Below are 15,403 nucleotides of genomic sequence, written 5' to 3' on the forward strand. Positions count from 1 at the left end.
CTAACTTGGAATTTCAAACTGTAACGTACTCTAATATATAAAAATAATCTGAAGAAGGTTGTTGGCGTCGCTACTGACGCAAGTGCTTCCAAATTGGACAGTTAAAATATCCGTGACCGTACTGAAGGGACTTTCCGCACATTTCCTTCATCTCCTTCCTCCTTCTGAACATGTTCGGGGGCTTAATCCGTCGGAACTATGGATCTATGTGGAACCTAAGCCACACCCGCTCCTCCATGGAAAGTCGTTCCCGTGGGTTAGCCTGTGGCTGTCGGTCGGCCGAGACTAACACCGGCTCCATAACCTGATCTTGGCTGTTGGGCCTGGCTACTGGATAGCGGGGCTTGGGGTCCGGGTGCGACAGCCATAGCGCTGGCCGCAGCCGAACTCTCTGCCACCACTGTGGTATAATGGTTCCCAGCTGCGTGTTAGAGGTTAACTGTCACCTCCACCACGACTTTCCGGAGCCCGAAGGGCTTTCATCCTTCTTGGCCTTGCGTGTGAGACCGGGTGCTGAAAGACAGATGAAAAAAACTACCTATTAATTCGATCTCTAACATTTTAAACTACTCATACCTTACTGACTCTAAAGTTAAAGTACGCACGCTCCCCTTCCGAGCGGGCTTAGCTGTTTTATTAAATTTGCTACCCTATCTGGAAAAGTATTGCGTAATTTTCCCCGTGCCAACAGGCCCAGTTCCGAGTCCGAGTGGTGTTGCTGGCTATAGCTGTAGCTCCAGTCGGTGTCTAAATCCACATCGCTCGCCTCTGTGGTGGCACCGTCGTCTGACGACTCGGAATCATTTATTTCAAGAAGCAAACAATCAATTTCATTATGCCTCGCATACTCCGCCTAATAGCCCACATCCCCACTCACATACTTCTGGACATGTGACGCGTGATAGCGTCCCGCTCGCCTTCCCTCCGGGGATGCGAGCCTGTAAATGTTCGGTGAAATCACCTCGACCACTGTAAAGGGTCCCGGAAATTGAGGGGCCAGCTTCTCGGCCACGTCATCCCTTTCTCTCGATAGTACGTGGTTAGGCTTCTTCACCAGATCTCCAACCTTAAATTGCGGGTCGCTGTGACGGCGGTCATAATACCTAGCCTGTCTAACAAAAGCCTGGTCCTGATACTGTGTGATTAAATCCCTCAAATGGATCATTTTTGACATAAGAGCTGTCCAGCCTGCAAGATCTGCAGCCGGCAACTCGACATCCCCCTTCTCAAGGCGGCGAAATGAATGTCGCGGCTGGGGCTCCTGCCCCATATTTAAAAATGCTGGTGTCACCCCATTGGTGCTATGAAGTGAAGTGTTGTAGCCGAATCCGAAATCATTCAGATGCCTGTCCCAATTCCGGTGATCCTGTCCAATACATGACCTGATCATGGTTTTTGAAACTCGCTTGGTTCGCTTCACTGGGTTCGCCTATGGGTGATGTAACAGATTAAATGACCTATGATTACCGAATGCATCGCTCAGCTCCCGCACGACCCTATTGTTGAACTCCGTCCCGCTGTCGGAGTGCAGAACCTGTGGGGTTCCCCAACGTTTCACGACGAGGTCCAAGAACGAACGAGTTACTGTTTCAGAATTGGCAGTCTTTAGTGGTGTCAATTCGATCCACTTCGAGAATAAGTCCTGGAAAATTATTAGATACTCGTAACCGCGCTTACTGCAAGGGAAGGGTCCCATGACATCTGTTGCTACTACTGTCCAGAGTTCCTGGACTACACGTCGAGTCATCAATCCTGTCGACTGTGCCTGTTCCGGCTTATTCAGCTGACACGTCTGACATTTCCGTGCGGATGCCGAGATATCCCTGAACATCCCGGGCCAAAAGTAACGAATCGACGCCCGTTCGCACGTCTTTTCAATGCACAGATAACCAGCCTGCGGAGTGTCATGAACTTCCTCCAACAATTACGGTTGATTATCCTTAGGGACAACCAACTTCCAAGCGTCCTGGTCGTCCACGAGGTCCTCCAATAATGGGTTGTTTCGATACCTGCAGAGCCTACCATCCACTACTTTCCACCCATGCTATTTGTATGGTGTCCTAATCACAGCTTCTCTACGCTGCAGAAACCACTCATCTCTTAAAGGTCCGATGACCGCTACTTGCTCCATCTCCTTTACATGAGTTGTTTCGAATATCCGGGAAACAGCATCGGAAACGTGGTGTTTTGCCCCCTTCCTATGGATGATTTCGAAGTCGCACTCCAAGAGATCTAGGGCCCAGCGAGCCAAGCAAACGGTTGGGTTTCTCAAATTGTACAGCCATTTTAAGCTGCTGTGGTCAGTTATTACCACGAAGTGATAACTCTCCAGGTAGTACCGGAACTTCCTATTGGCCCAGACCACGGCCAGGCACTCCTGCTCGGTCGTTGAGTAGTTTTGCTTAACTATTGAAAGCACGTGACTGGCATATGCGATTACTCGCTCATGACCATCCTGCATCTGAGTAACTACTGCACTCAGACCGAATCGACTTGCATCCGTTTGGATGCAAAACGGAATTTTGAAGTCAGGATACGCTAGTACCAGCGACGTGGTTAAGGAACTCTTCAAAGTTCGAAAGTCCTTCTCTTGCTCCTCTCCCAACCAGAATCCAACGTTCTTCTTGGTGAGACGAGTGAGAGGCTCGCAGATCTTAGCGTAATCCTTGATAAACTTCCTATACCAGGAAGTCGCTCCCACAAACCTACGAACCTGTTTGAGATTCTCGTGTCAAGGGTATTCCAAAATCGGATTGACTTTATCCTCATCTATGACCAATCCCTCACTGTTCACTCTAAGCCCTAAATATCTCGCTTCTGATTGGCAGAACTTACATTTATCGGGACTCAGCGTTAGTACGGCTTCTGTCAACCGATTGATTGTTTTCTCGAGCCAATACAGGTGGTCTTCAAATGTTGCTGAGGCGACGATTACATCGACTAAGTAAGCGAACACGTGTGGTCTCATTTCAGGAGTGATAACATTGTCCATTATCCGCTGGAACGTAGCCGGGGCCCCTGTTAGACCAAACGGCATACGCTTATATTGATACAGACCCTCAACAGGGGTCGCAAAAGCCGTGAGTGCCTTACTCTCCTCGCTTAAAGGAATTTGGTGATAGACTTTGTTCAAGTCTAGAGTTGAAATATAGCGAGAAGAATTGAGTCTCTCCAGTATTTTCGTCATAAATGGAATCGGATAAGCATCCTTTTTTGAGACTTCGTTTATCTTACGAAAGTCGATGCATAACCAAAACTCTCCATCAGATTTCTGGACCATTACGGCCAAGCTGCACCATTTGCTATTCGAGGGTTCTATCAAGTTCTGTCTGATGATCTCATTAGCCTTTTCAATCAAAATGCCACATACTTCTGGTGACATCCGGTAATTCTTTTGTCGGATCGGTTTATGTCCGCGTGTGTCGATCACGTGCTTGACGAACTTTGCTGCGGGCAATTTATTCGGTATCGGAGATAATACTCTCTTCAGGAATTCTTCCAACTTAATTCTTTCTGTACTCTCAAGCAATGCTATTCACTTGCACGCCTCTCGGCCGCTCCTATCCGCCAGACCAAACGCAAATTGAATGATTGGCTCGTCAGTCAACCATAGTTTCCGATCTCTTAGGTCCATCACGATCCCGAACCGCTCTGCAAAGTCTATGCCAAGAACACAAGTATCTATCAGACTCGGTATGATTTTGATCCAAATGATCTGTGTGGTTCCCGAAAAGGTAATTGGTAGACAGGCTTCGCCAATAATGGTTTCAATGGTACTATTAGCCATCATGGCTTCACCTGATTTTGAGTAATCTACTTGATACCCACGCTCAGTGATGATTCTTAATCCCGTCGAACCTATATAAGTTCTCGACGAGTCGGTGTCGATTAGTGAGTGGAACTCGGTGCCATCTATTTCAATATTGATATAGGGTCGCGAAGAGGTACCGATTCCGGATATGAAATCGACTTCGGGTTTCCCTACTTCATGAGAGCCCGTATCTACCGCATCGAGCGGCCCACAAAATCCGGAATTTACGAACGGCTCAGACATGAAGCGGTTGATTTTATTGAGTGGAGAGTCGTCGATGCATTTTTTAGGATTCTCGAGTGAAGTGAAATATAAATCGAAATTCCGAGGTGACTTACCACCCAGAGACTTTGGTGTAAGAAACCCCCTTGAGTCGAGTGATCTTGAGCCCTTAGACTTGTGTCGATCGTTATGTTATCTGAGTGTTCCAGATGGTTCATTCTCGTTATTTTCAGAGAATAGATTGAGTCATAAGCATTTATAAACGGTTTACCCTTTTTAACCTTAGTTATTAGGGTCTGTTTGGGAACCACAAAGGCAGCATTGACCCTACGTCTGCCCTTCCTTACCGATTTCCCCTGCAATAATCAGAATCGCAATCACGCTTGATCCGATCATGTTTGCCGCAATTGTGACAAAATTTAACCCAAGTATCTGGGCATGACCTTCACTTGTGGTCGTTATTTGTACAATTGAAGGAAGGGGGTTAGACTTTCGGTTCGATTTTTGGCTTTACCGGCATTTTCTGACTTCAGTTCGGCTTTTCCGTCGACACTGACGACTTCCCTTGGTTCTCCGATGGCGATTCCACCGATTTGAAACTCGCTTTACGGTTTTTACTACTCCCGCTACCAGAACTCTTAGGTTTATCCGCTGACGGATTATTGCGATCGAGTTTCTTCACGAGTTCCACCAACAGAGTGGCTAAAGACTCAATTTGTGAATCAGAACCTTCTGATGGCGCTACGACTCTGCTTCTGTTCTCCCATGTGGGTTTATTTCGCTTAGTGTAAGCCAGTTCTGGGAAGAGTGATTCTGCTGGACTGGGAGGCATACGCATCTCATGCTCGGGAACAAAGATTCATTCCACCTCCCTAGCGAGTCCCATTAGCCCGTTATAATCGTTGAATTCAAAGCGACGAATCACCCTACGCAATTCAGGCTTCATGTTTCTATAAGCGCGATCCATTTGCTCTTCCAGAGTTACTGGACGCTGAAATTTTAGAAAGAGTCCCTGTAAGCAGACCAAAAAGTCTGTGGTTCTTTCATCGGGGCCCTGAAGCCGGAAAGAAAAAACTTGTTCTTTCAGTCCCCACTGGTATCTCTTGTCACCGTACATTGACAGCAAGGAGATTCTCAACTGGTTCCAGGTCGACCAACCCATATAGTTCTGGCGAAACCACTGAAGAGCCAGTCTGTCCAGTATGAATGGGATTGCAATGAGCAATTCCTCATCCCTGAGACCAGAAGCCGAACGGCCCTCTTGCACAAGAGCCAGGAAATTTTTCCTGCTTGTGCCACCATCACCTGTGAAGACATTTCCCCATTTCTTCTTTAACAAGTCCAGGGTTTTAGGCGGACCTCGATTTGTGCTTCCCAGTGAAGCCATGATTCGATCGGATTTCGAGATAAGGTCAGTCCACTGCTGGCCAAGAGAAGATGTCCCGGTTCCATGATTAAAAAACTCATACGGACCGCTCGCCTGGATTCCGTTCGATTGGCTGATCCGCCCCCCCCCCCCCAGTGAATGCTTCAATGAAGGGTTTAGGCTCCTGAAGTTATTGGGAGCCGGCCGCGCTAGAGCTGGGCTGAAAACCATACTCGCAGCTTCTGAGGAATTTTTTGCCGATGAAAAACAACCGAGAGGGGTAAACACAGGACCCTCCACCCGAGGAGCAGCCTGGGTAAACCCTCCTAAGCCTCCGATAAATCCGAACTGGCCCGTGGAATAACCCCTGAGGAATTGAGTGCTGGGCGGTGTATCAACCCACCTGTCATAGGCGGGTAGGGCTTCAGCTTGGCAGGGGTTAACATTCTGTGCATGCTCTCGAGGACCCGTGTAAAAATAAGCTCCGGCATCTGCGGCCGGGACATTTATGGCAACTCGTGGCGAGTTCCCTGCTCCCGAGAGTGGGCTTTGGTGGTTATGCGCAGCTATGCCCGTTGTGTGATGCATAATCGTTAGATGAGAAGATCCCAATCTCAAACTTTGAGCCATTTGTGTGTTAGCGGGTCGGAACAACTCAGGATAAAATAGGCTCTCTCGTCGCAGACTTCGCAGATCGCACGCACAGCTTCCCACCGAGCTGTACACCGAGGATTGAGGCATCGACGCAGTGATTGAGGTGTTCGTGCACGACAGTGTATTGGGCATCGTCACGCAACCCGTTGATGGCAACGCGTTTTGCACGTCAGTCCTAGATTCTAGTCTTTCCGAACCTAAGACTCGGTTATTTTCCCCTTCTTCTGCGTGAAATATTCAACGAGTCGTCGAAATCACCCGGTTATACAAAGCTAAATCATCTTCCGTTTGTACTCGGAACCTGTCCTGACCGAATTGACTAAGCATACTGTCCACTAGCGCACTTGCATAGGCGGCTCCTATGGCCCTTTTCACTTCTGTTCCCGCTTCGTCTGCGACCGTCCAGTCAACGTCACGGTCGCCAGCTGCTCTAAGATAAACCCTCTGAGCTCGATCACGAAATACCTCTATCGGCCCGAGAGAATTATGACCACGCTCGGCCAGAAATGCCCGAAGTTGTTTTTCTGAAAATTCTACTATCTCCTTTAGGGAGTCACTACTCCTGGAGTCCGACATTCTGGGTTAAATAGTTACGATTACGTCACCCACACCGACTATACATCCCAATGTGATTGACCGGTTACCCGACACAGGCATACGTTGTCTCACTGACTTACGTAGCAAAACAAAAGGCTACACCCGGATTAGGTCCACCCCATTGGATCCACTCATCAACAACTAACAATTTAGATGATTTTCAGTTACACGAACAACTTCCGAGCTGCTATGAATGAAATTCTACGATTAAGTGATCCTACTGGCTACACGTGAATGAACCGCATGGTCACGTCAAAATGTTGGAGAATATCCATTCCGAGTATACATCTAATTCCCCTACTTGGAACGATTACAAAGTTCAACTCTCTTGTGATCCCTGCGACGCGTACTGGAAGTTTGCATTTACTTGAAACCGGGAGTGAATTTTTCGAAACATTCAAAATGCGAGCTGATTCGGTTGACCGCACTCGAAAGGGGAATCCCGTTGAGCACAACTTTTGCCTGCCTATTATATTGGAACTTAAACTTGAGTCGACAATGGCCCGCATTGGCCTATTATGAATCCTAATTTGTAAATCCATTTTACCTCATGGTACCAAAATATGTGCAAACCAGCTGAATTTCCCAGTATTCTAAACAGTCAATCGTCACCAACGCCGAGCGATAGCAGAAGTTATGCTCTAATATATAAAAAAATTAATACAAATCAATTTAAATCATAAAAAAACGTCAGTCAATCCAGATGACATCATCAAATGTCAATAATCCATTGCACTTCTACAAAAAAATAACGTACAAACCGGTCATTAACATCAGATTTAATTAAATCTCAACATCATTCAACTCAGCGTATCAATTTCGAATATAATTAGTGCTGAACCTCCATATACATTAATGAATGCTAATTCACTGGTTATTGTTACATACGATTCGGGTGCTATGATTAGATTCGCGATACATCACCTCCGAATTCCCATTCAATTACGTGTGAATAAGATTTGAATTATCATACCGATAATTCCAATTAACATTAAAAAATGCTAATAACAATTGTTATTTTCAAACAACAATTCGGGTATTATGATCAGATTAACGATCAACTCCAAATTCTTATCTAATTTTGTGTGAAAAAGATTTGAATTATCACACTGATAATTTCAAGAACCATTGATATATGTTAACAACAATTGTTAGTTTTAAACAACAATTCGGGTACTACGATCAGATTAACGATCAACTCCGAATTCCTAGTCAATTTTGTGTGAAAAAAATTTGAATTATCATACTGACATTTTCAAATAACATTGATAATTGTTTATAACAATTGTTATTTTCAAACAAAAATTCGGGTACTACGATCAGATTAACGATCAACTCCGAATTCTTATTTAATTTTGTGTGAAAATGATTTAAATTATCACACTGATGATTTCAAATAACATTGATAAATATTAATAACAATTGTTGTTTTTAAACAACAATTTCAGTACTATCATCAGATTAACGATCTACTCCGAATTCTTATTTAATTTTGTGTGAAAAACATTTGAATTATCATACTGACAATTTCAAATAACATTGATAATTGTTAATAACAATTGTTATTTTCAAACAAAAATTCGGGTACTACGATCAGATTAACGATCAACTCCAAATTCTTATTTAATTTTGTGTGAAAAACATTTGAATTATCATACTGACAATTTCAAATAACATTGATAATTGTTAATAACAATTGTTATTTTCAAACAAAAATTCGGGTGCTACGATGAGATTAACGATCAACTCCGAATTCTTATTTAATTTTGTGTGAAAAAGATATGAATTATCACATTGATAATTTCAAGTAACATTGATAAATGTAAATAACAATTGTTATTTTTAAACAACAATTCTAGTACTACGATCAGATTAACGATCAACTCCGAATTCCTATTTAATTTTATGTGAAAAAGATTTGAATCATTAGACTGATAATTTCAAATTTTTTGATAAATGTTAATAACAATTGTTATTTTCAGACAAAAATTCGGGTATTATGATCAGATTCACGATCAACTCCGAATTTTTATTTAATTTTGTGTAAAAAAGATTTGACTTATCATACTGATAATTTCGAATAAAATTGATAAATTTTCATAACAATTGTTATTTTTAAACAACAGTTCGGGTACTACGATCAGATTAACGATCAACTCCGAATTCTTATTTAATTTTGTGTGAAAAAGATTTGAATCATTATACTGATAATTTCAAATGAAACTGATAAATGTTAATAACAATTGTTATTTTCAAACAACAATGCGGGTACTACGATCAGATTAACGATCAACTCCGAATTCTTATTTGATTTTGTGTGAAAAAGATTTGAATCATCATACTGATAATTTCAAATCAAATTGTCAAATGTTAATAACAATTGTTATTTTTAAACAAAAATTCGGGTACTACGATCAGATTAACGATCAACTCCGAATTCTTATTTAATTTTGTGTGAAAAAGATATGAATTATCACACTGATAATTTCAAGTAACATTGATAAATGTAAATAACAATTGTTATTTTTAAACAACAATTCTAGTACTACGATCAGATTAACGATCAACTCCGAATTCCTATTTAATTTTATGTGAAAAAGATTTGAATCATTAGACTGATAATTTCAAATTTTTTGATAAATGTTAATAACAATTGTTATTTTCAGACAAAAATTCGGGTATTATGATTAGATTCACGATCATCTCCGAATTTTTATTTAATTTTGTGTAAAAAAGATTTGACTTATCATACTGATAATTTCGAATAAAATTGATAAATGTTAATAATTGTTATTTTTAAACAACAATTCGGTTATTATGATCAGATTCACGATCAGCTCAATCCGAATTATTATTTAATTTCGAGTAGGATTCACTTTAGTCATGCTGGTTGCTTAACTTCAAAAAGTTTATTAAGATCTGTGAATGTCGATGATACCACGAGATTCACAAATCATTTGTAAATGTTGAGCGTCAGCTAGTTTTCACAACAAAACGAGAAAAAAGACAGCAATGTGTAGGATATAAAATTACCTTCAGAACTTCTTCCATTAAATAGGGCTATATTAATTACGAGTGACGATGCTTGGCTAGATCAAAAGTAGGGGAAAGTAGAGAGGGGGGTAACCAGGAGTGGCGTCACATGCGAGAGCAGTAACTATTCACAAATCACTTGTATATAAACAAAGAGACCAATATATTTAAATAAACAATAATTTAAATTCCAATTAAGGCACAAAAACCAGCTTAAGAATATTTGCCCGACTTACGGACGGTTCCGTCCCCTGACAGCTACATGTTAGATTATTGTTACGCACGATTTCACAATATTTGATCTCATGTTCTTGAACTCTAAGGCTTACGAGTTACGCCCTATAAAACTCAAGAGCCTGTGGCTATCTATTATATTAAATATCCCGAGTGAATTTTATTATGGTCAGCAGAGGGCTTTTTACACCATGCATTAGTGATTAGGAGTGACCTTCCGGGTCAATAATTCCTTTTGACCTTGTCTAACCTTTACGAACGTGACATGAATAAGCCGTAGCCATTTCGCAAGACCGCGTATTAGAGGTTAACAAAGGGCACTTTCTAAATCACTGAATTTAATGTTACTTAGTATCGCGTTCATCCGAGTTTATATTCAATAGAAGACTCTAATTCACATGGATTTTAATTATCACTGTGCAAAATATCGTAAAAGATAAACAAACAAAAATGATGAATTTGGAAAAAATTTACAAATTTGTTAGGTATCAATTTTTGTATAGGATGCGCAGTTTTGGCTTTAATCATGAAAAACATAATTAAAAGTAAAAAAAACTTACCCGCTACGTGGGTACATTATCATCACAACTTTTATCTTTTTATTTCTTTTTTCGTGTCGTGTGTAGGGTTTCAAAAAAAATGTTTTTTGTGTGTTTTTAGTGTTATTTTTAACGATTAATATCAAAAACAGAACTATCACAAAATTATTCATGACAAATAAATCATTTTTACATTTACACCAGAGAAGGCATTGGATTTGTGTAAAATTGTACACCTCCGTTTTGGTCAAAAGGTCCACGTTTTAAGACCCCCTGAAACCAAAAAACAGGTTTTCACGAATGTGTCTTTCTGTATGTCTATCTGTCTGTGAGCACGGTAACTTAAAAAACATCAATATAGTGGACTGGCATTTGGTACACTCCTTTAATGTCCTAAGCTAAATGCCAAGTTCATTAGTCGGCCATTTTGGATAGAAATTCTAAAAGTGAGCTCATTTTAAATTGTGAATACCAAATTTTTTCATGATTCTAAAATTCAATGAACAACTTGGAAAAATTGAAAATTCAAATTTGGACCGCACAAAAAAATAATCGAAAATTGCATTTTGCGGATAAGCTATGCAAGATAAATAAATTTTTACATAAGACAAACATTGTGCAGCAAAAAAATCTCTACAAATTTGTTATTATTCACTTTTTTATAAGACATGTAGGGGTCATATTATTCCAGAAGCCCAAGCAGGTTTTCGCAGCGGCAGGGATTGCATCGACAATATTTTTACTTTGGCCTCCCTTTCGCAAATTTACTTACAAAAAAAGAATAGACACGTATATGCCATTATTGTTGATTTTGAAAGAGCTTTTCCATCGGTAGGTCACTCTCTCATGTGGTCAAAACTCTGTGATATTGGGGTCAGCTCAAAAATGATAAGAATTCTAAAAAGTCTGTATGAGAGGGCTTTAACTTGCGTGAATGTGGGGGATGAGATATCAGAGGAATTGTCGGTTACGGAGGGAGTCCTATAGGGAGAGATTTTGAGCCCAATCATGTGTAACTTCTTGACCTCAGATATTGTAATTTTTTCAGAAAAAAGGGGCTTGTGGGTCTTATAATCATGGATGATATCGATATTTTAATGCTGATTTAAGCGGAAGATTTAATTAGTCTAGCGGAATCTAAACTAGACGCAATAAGAAAACTGAATGCCCTGAAAGAGTATTGTAATATAAACAAGCTCACTGTTAATAAGAAGAAAACTAAATATAACATATTTAAACGAAGGTATTAGATTTGCGTAAAATTTGACCCCCCTACCCCCGGGTTTTGTCGAATGTCCTTGTTTTGAGATCCTCTGAATCCGAAAAACATGTTTTTACGAATGTGTCTACCTGACGATCCACAGAAAAAATGAAAGATAAACTTCACATCGATTCCAGGTGAAAGATACACCGCAACAAAAATGAACCTTTTCGAATAAACTTAACATGAATCGAAGTTAATTTCCGATTTTTAACCTTGTCTGGATAATCTTTTGCCTTATAATCGTCTATTTTAATGCGACGTGTAGCCGGAATCACGACGCTAGCGCTACCTATCGTCGTTTCACTTCATTAAATTGGAGAGAAATGAGAATTACCATTTGTCAGTTGTTTTCCCGATTTATGCTAAATCGTTTTAACTAAGTTCTAATTCGTCTACAACAGTGTAATTAGTTTCGGAGGAGATACATCAGTAAGAACAATTTTTCTTTCTTTTTCCTGTTGCTGATTCTACATGTTTTATCGAAATTTTCTCACTTCAGCGTGACGGTGTAGACGAAATTAAAATTATTCTCCTACATCGTTGGAACCTTTGCCCAAATATGTTTAATTTTTAACAGTTTCAAGTCTTACCTACAACAAATTTGAACTTTTGTTTTTTCTGTGATTGTTTGAAATCTGGTGTTCCGATTTATAGCTCGAATTCATTTATACTTTGCCGTTTTCCCATTTCTGCTAAAAACGCTGTAGTAGACGACAGCTTTTATACACCGTAAAATATACTATTACCAAATACAGTCGACGCCATTTACCTTGCTGTGGATGGGACCGTAGGGTAATAATTTTCCTGGACACGATGTTCCCCACTCTCGAGTATGATCTCAATGCGTGGTGCTTGATGCGAATTGTTTCGCTCGATACGTACGTAGCCGCGGTCGTGGCGGGGGAAGAGCTCGACCGACAATCAGGAGAAGCGGCATGGTGAATAGCGGCCAGGTAAGTAGCATCGACTGTAGCATGTAAACTTTAGCAGCGGGAAATTTTACATGTAACAAAATTTAACATTAGTTTTTTCTGTGTATGCATGCATGTATGTATGTCTGTCTTTCTGTGAGCACGATGACTTTTGACAAAATCATTCTATTAGATTGACCTTTGTTACACTTTTGTCAGTACTAAAATAAAGGTCAAGTTTGTTAGCCAGCCATGTTGTGTACAAATTCAAAAAGTCAGCGCCTTTTGAATATCTTTCAGAACATTTTTTTTTAAATTGAAAAATTTTCTGTACAACAAACTATCAAATAACGGGCGATATGAAAAAAGTCAAGAGGAGAGAAAGTTTAGTTTTTGAATGCCCTACGATTATCATAAAAAATTTTTGAATTTTCTTGGAAAATCAAAAATTCAAATTTTTACGGCATACAAAATAATAGAAAATCCAAAAATTACATTTTTCCATTCAACAATTTCTCCGTATTTCATGGAGTCTAAAATATATAAATGCATTTTCAAAAAAATAAATATATATATATATACATAATTATATATAATTAAAAATTTGTCATATTGACAACTGAAGGATTTCGCCGGGAGCGGGTGCTAATCTGGAAAATTGCACCCGCTCCCAGCGAAATCGCGGTAAAATTCCAGCCACAATCACGCCTCACGACCGTGAGATAGGTGGTTACACTCTGTAACGGAATCAATACGACGATCCAGCAAAAGCCTCATGCACCCTAAAAGCACGGAGCGACTCAAGGACTACCGCCTTCTTCATTTTTCCCGCAAGTGTCATAGCATATTTCTGACATGCAGGGATGCTTTTTAGGCCATTAGCGAGTGAAAGCTTGCACTTCCAAAAGCGCCGATGATAAAGAAAATCAGTTTAACAGAATATTCTGGATACAATCGTTGCAAATTCCTTATAAGTCCTCCATACCTCTCTTTCTTTTCATTCTCCTTGGCTATGATGTTTTTGTCAGCTGGTGTCGAAAAATCGATAACGAACATGTTTCGCATCTCGAAGTCAAGAAGAACCATGTCTGGCCTCGAGCGTGCAACAGAAACAGTTGTCGAGAATATAAAGTTCCAGTATATGAGGCACTTCCCATTCTCAACAATTGACTCGATTTCCCCAGGAGCATTTAGTTGAGTGAAGTTAACGTTAATGCCGTAAGAGTGACAGAGATGTTAATAAAGCACTCTTAGTGCCGCATTGTGCCTTTGGACGTAGGTCGTTTCCTCATGAGTTGGACAACTAGATAGTATGTGACCTGAATGCTCAGGGTGTGCATAGCACGCCCTGCAGCTATCATCGGGAATGTCTTGGCTCAAAATGTCGCAACGGTATGTTAAGGAGGCAATGACACCTTCTTAGCAAACTAAAATGAAACCCTTCCTACCAGACTTCAATCCGGGCGATTTAGGGAAAGCAAACGTTAGCTCACAGGGCACTGACTGATCCTCCACATTTCTGTGGAAGATACCCTGCATCCTCTTATCGAGGAGCTGTTCACAAAAATTTTTCTCTTGCGCTTTCTTAATCCGGGCTTTCCGGAATGAGTACTCGAAATAAATAAGATTTGATGCCTTTTGCCCACCCCTAATACTGAAGTTAAGTCCGAGTGCTTCAGCAGCCTCCTCCGCTGCTTTGTACAGACATACTCCTTTGCCTACTTATTTGTGATTCCTGGCCATTTTAAGAAGAGTGTCTATTCCTTTTCCGACTTTATGTGCGGTACCCAGAATAATCCTGTTGTGAAGACATTCAAGACTCAATATTCCGCGATGACCTTGACGGCGTGCGATGCACAGTCGCGGAACAGGAGACTTAAGATGCATAATTTTGTTCATGTGCATAACCTTTCTTGTCTCGATATCAAGGGATCTGAGAACGTTCTTCGTCCATGGAACCACTCCAAATGAATAGAGTACTACCGGATTGGCAAGCATGTTCGCTGCAGAAAATTTGTTCCCCGCCGACACTTCGGAAGACCAAATTTACCGGATGAGATGTTTGTATCTGCTTCGGAGAGTATCCTTCATAGATATCACATCCTGAATGTGGCTCTGTGGCACGCCCAGGTATGTGTAAGTCTCTCCAGCGCAAAAGTGTCGTATCCCGCTTTTATCCACGAGCTTAGGATCTCCGGGGATGCCATTAAGCTTTCCTCGCTTCAAATAAACCTTGGCGCATTTGCCTAACCCAAATTGCATTCCAATTTTCTTAGTATATCGTTCGACAATCCCTAGAGCTATATGTAGTTGCTCTGCGTTTTTAGCATAGATCTTAAGATCGTCCATGTAAAATACATGAGTGACCTTGTACTTTCGATCTGCAGGTTTGCCGCACAAGTACCCGTCGGAATGGCGAAGTGCTAGAGATAGTGGCAATAATGTCAGACAAAAGAGGAGTGGGGTCATGATGTCGCCCTGAAAGACACCACTCTGAAAGGTGACCTTGTTAGTTGTCACACAATGTTTTCAGATAAGATAGTAAATCTGGTTTTTAAAGCGACATCAATCTCTCGATGCTCCTAACCATTTGAGGATGAACCTTTAAGTTTTCCAAAAGACAGATGATAAGTCTATGGGAGGTTGAATCGAAAGCTTTCCGATAACAGGGGCCCACAAAAAAAACAAAAGTGTCTGTGCAATTGACCAGACCTATATATTCTTATGAATTTTTCGACGCTGAATCCGAATTTGCAATAAAAAAGTAGGGTC

At 40.8% G+C, this 15,403-nt stretch overlaps 1 protein-coding gene across 2 annotated transcripts in view; it reads left to right on the forward strand.

The window, feature by feature from the left end:
* Nucleotides 1-15,403, forward strand: part of LOC117181633 (fatty acid synthase-like) — a 149,286-nt gene that overhangs the window by 30,279 nt on the left and 103,604 nt on the right. The gene's annotated exons all lie outside the window — the stretch shown is intronic.

This window comes from Belonocnema kinseyi, chromosome 10 (assembly GCF_010883055.1).
Source record: "Belonocnema kinseyi isolate 2016_QV_RU_SX_M_011 chromosome 10, B_treatae_v1, whole genome shotgun sequence".
In the NCBI taxonomy this organism is placed as follows: domain Eukaryota; kingdom Metazoa; phylum Arthropoda; class Insecta; order Hymenoptera; family Cynipidae; genus Belonocnema; species Belonocnema kinseyi.